General features: G+C 37.0%; 1 protein-coding gene across 4 annotated transcripts in view; it reads left to right on the forward strand.

Annotated features, from left to right (window-relative positions):
• The first annotated feature begins 266 nt into the window (after window positions 1-266).
• Window positions 267-13543, forward strand: part of SLC20A2 (solute carrier family 20 member 2) — a 115596-nt gene continuing 102319 nt past the window's right edge. For 2 of the 4 annotated variants that reach the window (XM_027865172.1, XM_027865176.1), the window contains exon 1: window positions 267-387. The gene's annotated coding sequence lies outside the window, so the exon portion shown is untranslated. The remainder of the gene's footprint in view (window positions 388-13543) is intronic. The other 2 variants (XM_027865177.1, XM_027865173.1) reach the window with 2 other exon arrangements.

Genomic DNA, 13543 nt, shown 5'->3' on the forward strand with positions numbered 1-13543 from the left:
GAGCGCGAGGCGGGGGGTGGGGCTTGCGGGCGCCCCCCCTTCCCTGGGAGGTGAGGCGGGGGGCGGAGCCGATGAGCGCTCCCCTCTTCCCTCTTTTCACCCTCCCCCTCCTCGGGAGGCAAGGCGCGGGGCGGAGCCTGCCAGTGCCCTCCCCCTTCCTCTGCCCGCCTCCCTCTCTGCGGGAGGTGGTGGGGAGGGGGAGGCGAGCGGCGCCCAGGGTGTGGGCGGAGGATCCAAGGCCAGGCGCGGTCTCGGTCCGGCTGCCCTGCTAGACCGGACCACGTGCGCAGTGGGCTCCCCGGCGCTAGGCAGGAAAGGTTGACTGCTGGTGCGGCCCCAGCCCTGCCCTCGAGGGTGAGCTCTGGAGCCCTTGGTGCGAGTGGAAAGGTTAGGGTTGGGGAAAGAGGTGGAAGGTTTGAGGGTGTCCACGCGTGGGTGGGAGAAGGAGCGAGGTCCGTCGGACTGTCACGATTCAGCAGTAAAAATGCTCACTTTCTTCAGTGGGGGAGGACGGGAAGGGGGACGATGACAAAAAGTCGTGGTTATCTTGTAACGTTGAGGGGGTACTACGCTTTCCAAACAAATGGCTTTCGTATTCTTGCCCCCAGTTTCCAATCCTGCTTCTTCTCTACGAACCTTTGGGATGGAGGATAGGAAATGGTATAGGATCAGGCTGTGGTCAGCTGGCGGTAGTGATCGTTAGTTGAAGTAAATGTTGTTGGAAAAGTTTCTTAGTTTGATAAAGTGATTTTTTTTTTTTGTGAATTAATGGCTCTCAGTTTAAGGGCAGGTGATAAATTTTCATAGGTTTTCACCAATAATATTGAAGTATTAAGATTTAAGTGGTTGGGGCAGCGTTGCCAATAACCACTGACCCAAACTGGCTAATATGGTAGTAAAGTGCTGCATTAATAGAATGCTAACTATGTTGAGTTTACTGCTGGAAGTAGTAGACAAATTCATGATAGATTAGTGTCTGGAGGAGCTGATTTTTGAAACTATGCAGTAGCAAGTTTCCTCTACATATTTGGTGGGCCAGTAAGTTAAACAACCATAAGAAAGAAATTATATTGTATGACTTTTGTATAATAGCACATAGTGTACAGTTATGATGATTTCATAAAAAATTGGGGTTGGTTATAAATAACAGATATATATGGATATAGTCAGAGCAAAGGTTGGGGAATCTGAAAGTCTTTAATGATTAACTCCTGACTCTAATCTTTCATACATATGCTAAGTACTTAAGAATGCAGATTTTTCAGGGTTCATTAGACAAATTAATATTTTATGTTTGAGGCCTGTTATTAGAATCTCATAAATAGGAACCATTCAACCACATGTCAACTATCCTTACAATTCTGTGGCCTAATTGCATTAAGTTGGTCACCCCATGAGCAATGTGTAATTGTGTAATGGAAAAAGTTAGGCCAGATGGCATGATAGCCTCTGCCTAAATCTTGCTTTTGTTTTCTGGGTCACAAAATTCACTTCTTAATTAAATGTAATTAGCTGGCATAAAGAATAGTTATTCTTAACGCAAAGCCCAGGAAATACAAAACATGAAAGTATGCTGATAGTATTTACATCCTGTCTTAGGTACCTGTGGGTTGTTAGGCATATTCAATGATGTTGATATAAATATTGATACATTGTAGATGTTCTAATTTTCCTTTAAGCATCTCATCGTATATTCAGCTTCATTACTATACATTAAGTCCTCATTTGTTTTAATTTTGTTTACTATCCCTTTAAAAATCAAGTAGATAACTAAAGTTTAATGATTCATCTAGGTACAGTTGATTCAAATTACTGTTGCTTTGATACTTATGGCTTCTGAGAGTGGTATGGTTTGGAGTTTGTGTCTTATGAAGATGGAAGATGAATGATGAAGTGAGCTCCAATAGAGAATGAGAGGGAATGGAAAGTCTGATTCTCTTGAACCACTTTCATGCATTTATTCCAGGGTTCTGTCCTGAGCCTTTTCTTCTCCCTTTACATTTTCTCATTTAGTGAACTCATCAAGTCCCATGGAGTCAACTATCATTTCTGAGCAGATGACTTCCATATCTACATATCCAGCCCTCATATCTATGCTGAATTCCAGTCCCACCTACCCAATTAACTTCTGGATATCTCCATTTAGATGGCCCACAGATTTCTAAAATAGAACTCATTATCTTTTCCCCAAACCCATTCCTCCTCCTAACTTCCTATTTGTGCTGATGGCACCACATACTTCTAGTCATCTAGCTTCATAACCTCCAACTCATCGCCAGACTCTTCATTTTCCCTCATCAGCCGTATCCAAAACAGTTGCCAAGTTTAGACATTTCTACCTCATCAACATGTTACTTCCCCTCATGAAGTCTGTGTTGAGCCAAATTGTCCTACTTGCTATTCCTGGTACGTAGCATTCCATCTTCTTTTTCTGTCCCTTTGCATAGTCTGTTCCCCATTCCTGGCACACCTGTCCTTTCTCACCTCCACCTCTGAACCCCTATCTCCCTTTAAGGCTTAACTCAGCTACCATCTCCTTCATGAGACCACCTGAATCCCTCAGTTGATAGTGCCTGCTTATTCCAAATCACTTTGTATTTTTGTAGAATGTATCCTATGTGAACATGTTTTACCTCCCACATATAAGCTTCTTAAGGGCAGAGTGATGTACTTTTGCATTTGTAACTACAGGACCTATCATAGCACCTAGCACATAGTAGCTAATTAGTATTTAAATGCCGTGCTTTGAGGTTTTAAAAGCACTTTACATATGTTATCTTACTTGATCCTCAGAACAATCCTGTGAAGTAGATGTCATTATAACCATTTTATAGGTGTGTAAACTGAGACTGAGAGGTTAAGTGACTTTCCTGGGAGTTACACAGCTAGTAAGTGGCTGAGACAGGATTTGAACCCAAATCTTCCTGACTCCAATTCTAGCCTTCTATCCACTAGGCCATATACATCCCTATTGATTGATGAAAGGTCTTGTATTTGATGAAAAATGATCTTTCTTACCTACATTTCACTTTTAAGTTAGATGTGTGGAAGGGGAAAAGATTGAGAGGATGTTTTGCTATGGCTGTTTGTATAGCTATGTGATATTTGCAAGAAGTTACCCTTGCCTAAATAGTCTGTTCCCTGGAAGGTGGGGAGACAATGGAATGGGATGGAAGAGACGAGACAATTGTTAAAATTGAAAAAAAGAAATAAATGCACATTTATTATTTGAAAGTTAATCCTATCCTTTGAGACTGCTCCTTGTCAGCACCTGCATTTCAAAGCCTTTTCTTAACTGATATCTTCTTGGAACTGTTGACTGTTGGATGTAGATGAGAAAGTGGAACCATTCCTATATGTGGGGCAAAATCCAAGAAGACCACATCCCCTGTTCTTCCCCCCTCTATTTTACAGATGATAACCCTGTATTTTAATTGTATAGGCTTCTAAATCTCTTAAGCCTCACATACTGCACTTGCCCACAAATAGGTAGGTATTCCTGTAAAGAAGCTTTGAAGCCAGGGAATGTTTAACTTGTTATATATTGCCTAAAAATCTCGTCTTGCTGAATTTTTGTCTCCTTGGTCTGTAACTTCTCTGTACATTGTCACTGACACCAAGTCACCTTGACCCTGATAATCAGTCCCATTCTCTAGGAACCATTTTACTCATTCCTTAATTAGAAGCCTTTGTTCTTACTCTTTACCCCCACTCTCTACCTGTGTGGATTTCTGTTCCTTCTTAATCCTTCAGGGCTAAGTCAAGATTTCCCCTCTTCTACAACATCTCCACATCATTCTCCCTTTTCTAATAGCACTCACTGTCAGTTCTACTAAACTTTTTTTCATCTTGAAGTGAAATTGTAAACTCCTAGAGGGCAGCAGGAGTACTGTGTGCAGTACTGCTTTTGTTTGCCCCTTTCATTTCCTGGGATGGTATTAGACTGTGTTACAGGTTTATCAGTGTTTACTGAGTGACTGTCAGGTGCCAAAGGGGTTATTGATAACTAAGAATTAGATGATGTGATTGGAGCCCGAGGAGACAGACTTTCACATGAAATTACAGGGCCAGGTTAAAATATGACCATAGTAGGGACCAGAATGTGACTCTCCTGGCAGAGTGTGGAAAGATCAAAGAATTGGAACCAGTCTGTTCTGTAGAATAGTACAGTAACAGGGCAGCTAGGTGGCGCAGTGGATAGAGCACCGGCCCTGAAGTCAGGAGGACCTGTGTGACCTTGGGCAATTCACTTAACCCCAATTGCCTTACCAAAAAAAAAAAAAATACTACAGGAACCTTGGACTACCTTGATGCTGTACAAATCTGGATATTCCAAGTGGAGAAGACTTATAAGGAAGGGACAGTAGAGGAAGATTATACTTCGAGATGCCTAAAATCAAGAGGGGAGATACTTTTTGAATGTTCAGAGACAAAACAATTGTAAGTGGAACCGGATGGGGATTACAACTCCCAGCAGACGGCATGGGGTAGAGATTTTTATTTTTGCTTTAGCCATATGATTTTTCCTCATGGGAGTACAGCTCCCGTTTTTCAGGTTGTGTGGGAAAGTAGGCTTCTATATATAGAAGTGTGTTTTACAGACATTTTTCTAGGAATTTATCTAGTCAGTACATAGACATTTGAGCAGCTGAAACTCAGACCCTTCAGATCCATGTCTTAGGGAGTCTCTCTGATTATGCTACCATAAGTAAATTTCTTAAGGTGGCATAAAATATTGACATCAGTAATCCATTGCTTCAGTGAAATAATACAGAATGATAGTTGGTATCGTAATACCTTTCCTTCCTTTCAAAAAGCCTTTAGTGGTAGTAATTTTCCAGACTACTCTCATCCCCTCAGGGTTTCCTGTGTTCTGTTACCTGCTTTCTTTGTCTTTGCAAGGAATGACGTTCATTTTTCACCTTGTGCTGAGCAAGATAGACTAGTTGATGTTTGGGGCAAAGTGGCTTCCACAGGATGTTTCTCTGGTGGGGAGGGAAAAAAAAGCAATATGTAAAACTACACCTTAGTTTTTGTCCCAAACCCGTAATAAAGTAATTTTGAAGCATTTGGAGACCAAGATGAGGGCTTGCAAACAAAATACGGCAAAATCTGTGAAGGGCACCTGGTGCACTCTGGAAACCCAGAATTACAAGTCTCTTTTGTTGGGAAGTGACTAGATGCTATTTTGGGCATCAGGCCATCCATAGAGCTATTGAATTTGAATGACACCACATATATGGCAGTTTAATACACCACCACAACAGCTGTCCAGAAATTGGAGAAGGAAGTATTTATCCCGGAATGAAGCATCGGCAGCAAACCTGGTCCCTGGTTAGCAATCAGGGAAGGACACATTCCTTACAGGTATAGTATTTGGTATCATAGATCAGCTACATTTTTAAAAACTACTGTTTGTCTTTTAGGCTAAGGCTTTGTAGAAGAAATGATAGATGCCGTCTTAATAGTGTATTTGCACATATTTTGTCATTATCTGTCACTGAAACAGGATCATGGATTTAGAGTAGAAAGGGATTTCAGAGGCCATTCAATCCCATCCTGTCATTTTACAGATGAGGATACTTCGGGCCTAGAGACATTAGGTGACTTGCCCAAGGTCGTCTAGGTAGCATTAGAGACAATTATGGATGCTCTCAAATACTGTGTATTCCATCTCAATACATGCCTTGTGAACTTGGAAAAATGGAGGTTCTTTCAAATCATTTTATTGCTACCTAATTAGCATGTTAGACTTAGTCATAATTCTAGACAATTCCCCTGGGTGTGGACTATGAAGGAAGAAGAAAATGATAAATTGACCTATTGTAAATTGATCTACAAAAGATGCTCCTTTCTTCATATATCACGAAATTTTAGAGTTCAAAGGGACATATATGATTATTTAGTACAATCCTCTTGTTTCATGTAGGGAAGCAGGCATAAAGGGATTTACTATTTTGCCTAAGGTCATATAGCCTATGGTGATAGGACATAGAATTATAGATCAGCAGGAGATCTTAGAGATCATTTAGTTCAATTCCTTCCTTTTATAGAAAACAGGTTCAATTAAATATACCAGCATGTAATTTGCTTTATTTATTGTTAGATTATTTCAATATGTTCACAAATAGTTCACATAAATGCAGAAAACTGATGTTTCCTGAGGGCTATATGCCATATCTGAAAAAAGCATTAAAATAAAATTATTTTGCAGCAAAATAAAACTAATATTTTAAACAAACTCTTCATACTTTCCTGACTTTCTGCTTAGTTTAAAAACATATTATAATTTAATGGAAGAGAAAACTAAAAATTTTAACACCCAGTATTTCAATCTTAGCTGTAACAGTAGGACTATTTTAAGAATTTGTACTGCCTGCTGTTTAGATTCTAAAATTTGGTTGATTTTAAGAGAATGTTTTTTTTTTTCCAGGTATTTTGGAGGGCAGCTAAATTCAGCATCAGTGTAATCTTTGAATATGAAGGATTGTATGTATACTAGATTCAGTATGTTCTCAGTAGCCATGGATTACCAGGATTGCTGTTCTTCAAGAAGTTCCTTCCTTCAAAATCCAGTAGGACACCTAAGGACCCACCACCATTGTTCAGAAGTAAATTGAGATGTGTCAGATGTCCTTGAACAAGATCATGGAATGTGTGATGAATATGTTAAGATGCTCTTGGAAGAAAGGAAAAAGGAGTAACAGTGGGAAAGGGGGAATCATCTTGAGGAATCTCCAATGCCAATAGAATTACTGAGATGCAATGAAAAACATTTCAGAAAATTCAGATACCTGTATAATGTGGGTGACACAATAGCTTACAAAGATGTTATGCTTACTGTCTACTTTGGTATCCACTTCCAGATTTTCTTCTAACTATGTCATCATATAGATTCTGTTTATAATCAGGATGCTATTCACTATGAATAGAGATACTAAAATAGAAATGTAGATGAAGAAATGCCACTAATTCATTAAAATGATAGCAATCAGAAATTTATGTATAATTGAGTAGTATAGATAAATAGATACTGTCTGGTGGTTTGATTCTTCTTCTATATCAGTTTTAAATTGTAGCTTCTTAGTCCAGTCTTTTTAGTCAGGAGACCCACTTCTTTCTCTAATAAATCAAAGACAATTCAGTCTGTAATTGAATTGAAGATTTGACTTACATAATCTTTCTAACTTTAAAAAAGACATCATTTTAATTTTCTTTTATTATGGTCATTGTACCTTGGGATATCTTCCAAAATGCATCGCAAGAGGTTAACATCTGTATAGTTTCTTACATAGACTTTATTGGGAAAGAACTAGAGAGCTCCCATTCTTGGAGAGTGTACTTCTCCTCAATTTCTACTTTTCCTTTTTCTTTGGATTAGGTAAAATAAAAACTACAAGGTAGGCCTTTTTTAAAAATGCTGAAACAAGATTGGTATGGTAGACAAGGAACCTGCTGTCACTTTGAGCATGGTAAAGATGTAAAGTTAAATTGTTACCCTTTTATTTTAACCTTTATATTTTGATGAAAAAGCTAGTATCATTTGAATTTATTTCATGGTTTTGAAATAATAAAGATGATGTAAAAGACTTATTTAACCAATTTTAAGCTATTTCAATTAAATTCAATAAGCACTTACTAAGTGCCTACTGTGTGCCAAGCTCTGTGCTAGAAACAGGAAAAGAAACAAAGGAGTGAGCAGAACCAATTCTTAGAGATTTGGTAGAAAAGAAATATTCTAAGAGTAAAATAATAGCAATTCTGTCATGTGTTTTAGCATTTTCTCTGTTTTTAGATAGCTTTTTGATATGTGTTTAATATTTAACAAACTAGAGACTATTTTTAAAAATATGCTGTTTCCCTTATTTTGATAGAATTGGTATGTTATATGCTTAATTCTTACCTGTATCATGTTGTAACTGTGTGTGATTATCCTGAAAATTCCATTAACAACTAACAGAAAGTTCATATGTGGGAAAGGTATGAGCAGCTTGTATGTGTTTATACTTTTTCAGTACTTTGCCTCGATGTAATGGAAAGACAATGGTTATGAACTTCTAGTGCTTTAGGTTGATTTATGATTTGTGGTATCTAGTTTTCTTAGATTGATATATTATTAGGAATGATGATTTAATGCCTGTTGGCTAATTTTCTCCTATGTTTCTGAAAAGCTGTTGGTTTAAAGACAATTCAGAAAGTAAACTTTTAAAAGAACAAAACCAAAATATTGTAAGCTATGATACATTTGTGAGATTTAAAAAATATTCTGATACTTGGTTGATTTTTTCAGATATCAAGTTCATCTGTTATTGATCATACTGATCATCACTGGGCTAATGGGTCTGAGATAATCACTTCCTATCAGTGGTACTCAGAAGCAGTATCTAAACAAGGGTTGATCTATACAGAGTCAAAACCTAAATTTTTATATTCCCCATTCCAAATATACAGGTACAAAATGTGAAATGAGCAAACTGCTTTTTCCTAAACAAGCATATCAAAACTTTTATAACCATGTGAGTGTTGTCCTTGACTAGACTCCCAGCATAAGACTAGTCACTCATTTCTTAACTCATGCACTTAGAGCTAATTGTTCCTTCCTTGGAGCTGGAAAGGACTTAGAGAATGAAGCTAAGCTCCTCATTTTACAGATGAAGAAACTGAGATCCAGAGAAGTTAATTAACTTCCCTAAGTTCACACAGTTTATAGATAGCAGAACGCAGATCGGCTCCCCCGTGTTTTCATTGCAAATCCAGTGCTCTTTCTACTATACCACACTGTTGTTCAAAATGTGTTTGAAATTCTACTTTTCTATTAAACCAACAGTGGAATTATTTGGTCTGATCACTAACCTTGTTCACCATATTTAGGACGTAAAAGATTTGTGGCTATTTTCAGAAACCAAATCTATTCTTTGAATATTTTCCAGCAGTGAAGATATTCAATAATGTACCAAAGGCTTAGAAAGTTACTCCAATGTTAAATGTCTGCATGATGGCTTATTCGGATCTCATCTACAGCCAATGCCAGGCCAACATGAGTGAACTATTCACCTATGTAAAGTAAATTGACCATTTCAGTGAGTTTCTTGGGTGTCACTCATCATGGCTCACCATATAAATTAAGTCTTCTATTTATATGATTGTGTGTAACACAATTGTAGTAGTTAGGGGTAGTTTAAAAACCTATCACTGGAATAACTAGTTTTCCATGGTGACTACTTTGAAGGAGACAACAACTTATATAATTTCTATTAGATTTGTTTTTTAAAAAATCAGACATTTCTTTATAGTCATGCCTCATACAGTAGGTTGATTTATGTACTGAAATACAGAACAATTTGATAATGTACTACCATGGATTATATCTCAAGAGGTGGAAACTTAAGCAAAAATTAAAATGTTCTTTCTTTTAAAAAGGATTATTTAATTACATTGACATTTCCCCTCTAGACTTAGGTTTCCTAATCAGTAAAAGTGAAGGGAATAGTCTAGATGACCTCAAAGAACCTCTCTGGCTCTAAAATTCTTTGATTCTATAATCGGTTTCCTTTTACTAGACAGTGCTGAATGTCCCTTTTTTTCTCTAATGTTGTAGAAGTTGGCAGCATATCAGTTTATTTGTTGTTCTGCTTATTGATGACATTTCTTTCTAAACCATTACTCATCATTTCTTTAGAATACTGTTTTCTGCCAGATCCCATGATAAGCTAGACTGAATAAACTCATACTTTACATGAGGTAAATTGACCCTTCTGGCACTAGGTATTTTTTTCCTTCTTTATTGTTAAGTTTAGGAATCCTGGCTCACCAATGATCAGTTTTATCTATTCTGCTTTATGTTTGTGTATGTTACATGTTGTAAAATGATGGATAGTTTTAAAACTTTTCGGTAGCAAATAGGAAGACAACTGCCAAATGAAGTTGTCATTTTAAGTAATTAGCATTCATATCTTTTAATGCCATTTAGAAAAATCAGCTTTTTTATTTACATAGAGAAATTGGGCTTGTTTTAATTTATGGCTAGGTGTTAAGAGGTTGCATGATTACTACTACTTTGACAGTCCCCAGAATAAGATTTGTATCATCATCAAATATTTTAAACAAGATAATTTTGTATTCTTCCATAAAAGGAGATTTTTGTATATTCCAAAGGCAACTATGAACAGCGTAAAGAATGCTAGACATTGAACCAGGAGAACGCCTGGGTTTGAACCCAGCCTTTGACACATACTGGCTCTGTGACTGTGGGCGAATTACTTTACCTCCTTGAGCCTCATCTGTATAATAGGGATAATAATACTGAGAGAAATGATTATTTCTTATATTAATAACCAATTACTGAATTCTGACTAAGGTTTTCCCTCTTCCCTTACTTAGAAATCAGCCCCTGTAGGTTATTCAGGGAACCTGTGAAGTGCAGGGCTCATAATGAGATGAAATCTTGGGCAAAACTGACCCAACTGGAAAACTCAGATCTGATCAAAAGGTAAAGAAATTTAGTTTAGGTGAATTGATGGATTGTGGCCCATTGTGTTTTTCCCTTACAGGTCTGCATAAAAGTGGATTCCTCCTTTTTCTAGAGTACCCTAGACCAGTGATAGGAGTATAGATAAGTCTTTTTCCAAGATTGAGTGATTAGTCATGTTCCTCAGCCCCTCATTAGAATAAGCCCACCTCTCTTTATAATAGTCATTATTCTCATTAATTGTTAACCAATTAGCATTGATTGCCACCTCAGGAATACCCACTCTTCCAAGGGCATATAAATGTTGAGTGGGTTCCATGAAGGGCCTCTGGCATTCGGGAGTGCCACTGATCCTTTTATTAATTATTGATAGCATGATTAATTACCCCAAAACTATGTCTTTTGAACTTTTTATACATCACAGTACTTACAGGGCTTACCTTACAGAGTTATGAGAGCAGATGAGTTAATATGTTTAAAGTGCTTTTCAAATCTTAAAACCTTATGCACATATCAGCTGTCACTTTTATTATTCCAATTTTAGTTTAGGGTGGTTTTGATGATTAGGAAAATTGCTTTCATTTGTAGTTCTTAGGGAAATTACCAGAGATTTGAAAATGTTAATAGTGGCAAGGTTTAACTTCCCTGTTGAGTTGATTAGCTAGTTATGCCAGGGGAAAGCTGCAGACATTGAACATTGTTTGTTTTACTAGACTAATTTCCCATAGCTCCACCCCCCTACCTTTTGATACCTTCATTTTTAATTTTTACATTTTTTACTTGTTTTGATCCATACACAAATTCAGCTGCCATTGGTTTTATAAATACATATCCTTCTGAGAGAAGGATTTCTCTAGCTCCTATGTCCTCATGCTGTATATATTAACATTCTTTCTGTAGATTGGTAAAGGATAAATGTTTTTCAAATATCCTTTTTCTTGGGACAGTGTAAACATTTATAAACAGCAGTAGTTGGTGTTAGCTTTGAAAAGTTCAGACTCCATTGTACCACAAGTTAAAATTCATTGAAGTTGAGTAGTCCTTTATACTAACCAATTTAATTAGAATTAAATAGCTTGTAATATGCTTGGTGAGTGGAGGAAATGCATCTTTTCAGTTACCAAGGATTTTAAATAGCCTTTCAGATAAGATTGTTTTTAATATATCACATGAAGAATTCTTAGGTAACTGAATTGTACTAAAAATTCCTAACGAGGTTTTCTAAAATTAAGTAAAGTTTTGACTTGATTGTTGAGGTCTCAGCTCTCTGGAAGTTCCATCAAGGTAATTTTTCAGCCTCCTCCTCTCTATGTCCCTATCCAAGAAAAAATAATTTCTTGCCTCCTCTTGTCCCTCACCATCACCTCTTTTACATTAAACTTTTAGTACACCCTCCCATTCCAGTCTCTTGCTATCTGGTCTTCATCCTCGCCAATCTACAAAACTATTTCCAGTGATTTTTTTAGTTGCTAAATTCTAGCCTTTTCTCAGCCCTTATGCTTAATGACCGTATATGCTTATTTATTGCTTATTATGCATGATTTATTATTGTTCTGTGACACTACTCTCACCTAATTCTATGCGTCTGATCATGCTTCCTTCTTTGCACTTCCTTTTCCCTCCCCACAGGTGTGATATCTTTCAGAGCTTTGTCCTCAGCCCCCCTCATCAGTATCTGCATCTTTCACCTTTCGTGCTTTTATCTTCAATGCTCAACTATTACTTCTATATTAATAACTTTCAACTTTTTGTGTCTAGCCCTGATCTTTCCTCTGATTTCCAACCATCTGTGGGTAGAAATTAGCTACCAGCTCTTCAAACTCAACATGCTCAAAATTGAACTCATCTTTATTTCAACCTACACCTCTTCCCCTTCTCCCAGTCACTCAGCCTGGGAAATTGAGTGTTGACTTTTTCTTCTTCTTCCACTTTCTCACAACTCACACAGCTACTACTCTGATTAAACCCTTATCATATCTTCATTTCCTACACTAAACTGAAAGCTTTCTGAATGGAATCACTTCTCCAATCCATTCCTCACATAGTTGCAAAATGTTTCTAATCCAAAGAACTGACCATGTGCCTACCCTCCTCTGTCCCTACCCTCTTCTGAGTTTAAGTAGTATCTGTTATTTCTAGGTTAAAATACACACAGCCTGGTATTGGAGGCATTTCACAGTCTTTCGAGCTTTTTTTTGTATGTTACTTCCTTTGTGAAGTCTTCCCTGCTTTTCCCATATCTGAAAATAATCTTTCTTTCATATTTCTCATAACACTTTGTCCAGCTTCACATTCTACCCTGTATCATACTTTTTTGAGTAGTTAGGTGTTTTATTTCCCGTTAGACTGTAAGCTTCTTGAAACCAAGGACTGTACCATAGTTTTCATTGTTATATCATTAGTACCTGACATTTGCACATAGTAAGCATTTAACAGATGTTTGTTGTATTGAATTGAACTGAATTAATGAAAGAGAAAGTTCCATTATGGTTTTGTGCTCTACCAGATTAATCTCACAACCATCATTGTTCTCTTTTTTCTCCTCTTTTGATCAGGACAGGTGGGAAGAATGGGGCCAGGTAGTGCTAAAGAATTATTTTAAGAAACTAATCTTTGAGAGTTATACCTTGACTGTCTGTGCCATTTTACTAAGATTAGTCACCTAAAGAGAAAGAACATTAGGAACGTTTAAATTATCAGTTTGAAAAATAGGTACGTTGTTTTTATAGAATCATAGATTTTTGGAGCTAGAAAGAACTTTAGGGATTATTTAGACCAGTCTTTCTATTTTACTGCTGAGGAAACTGACATCTAGAATCATACAACTTGTAACATGGCCAAATCAAGCCTAGAGATTTCTATTGATCTTTTTTTTTTTAAACAACACTGCTATTTTAATGTCAAATCATTCTTTGAAGGCATTCTTTTAAAAACAGTGGATCTTTGCTCTTATTTGACCTAGTAAATGGGAGAATTTGGTTTTCTGAAATCCTGTTAGGGATTTCATTGAAGGGGGTTTAGTTATCCTAAAATACCAATTTAATTTTCATTAGTTATGTGGTCTTACAGTTTTAG

Source organism: Vombatus ursinus, unplaced genomic scaffold, assembly GCF_900497805.2.
Source record: "Vombatus ursinus unplaced genomic scaffold, bare-nosed wombat genome assembly UNPS02014778.1, whole genome shotgun sequence".
NCBI classification, from domain to species: domain Eukaryota; kingdom Metazoa; phylum Chordata; class Mammalia; order Diprotodontia; family Vombatidae; genus Vombatus; species Vombatus ursinus.